We start from the raw sequence: 395 nt of genomic DNA on the forward strand, positions 1-395 counted from the left end.
CTCCAGTCTGGGTGACAGAGTGAGACTCCAACTCAAAAAAAAAAAAAAGAGAGAGAGCTTGGCAGAGCAGCTCCAGGGTCTGCAGCTTCTCTGAGTCGCCACCTCGAAGGAGGCCACGGAGGTATATTTGGGGCGGGATGCCTTAGTCACTTGCAGTCATGTTTTGGACTGTGTGTCCTAGGCCCCCGCATTTCCTTGGAGTGTCGTGGTATGGTGCCTCGGATGGCGGTGCGCTGCACTGTCGTCTACTGGGCTGGGCCCTCTGGGGAAATGCCCGTCCTCGAGTTTGGGGACATGTACTTGAATGATTGACATCACGCTTCTCTACCCCTTCTAGCCACCACACACACACACACACACACACACACACACACACACACACACACACACACACA

Source organism: Carlito syrichta, unplaced genomic scaffold (assembly GCF_000164805.1).
Source record: "Carlito syrichta isolate Samal-C Ts95f unplaced genomic scaffold, Tarsius_syrichta-2.0.1 Scaffold118119, whole genome shotgun sequence".
Classification (NCBI taxonomy): domain Eukaryota; kingdom Metazoa; phylum Chordata; class Mammalia; order Primates; family Tarsiidae; genus Carlito; species Carlito syrichta.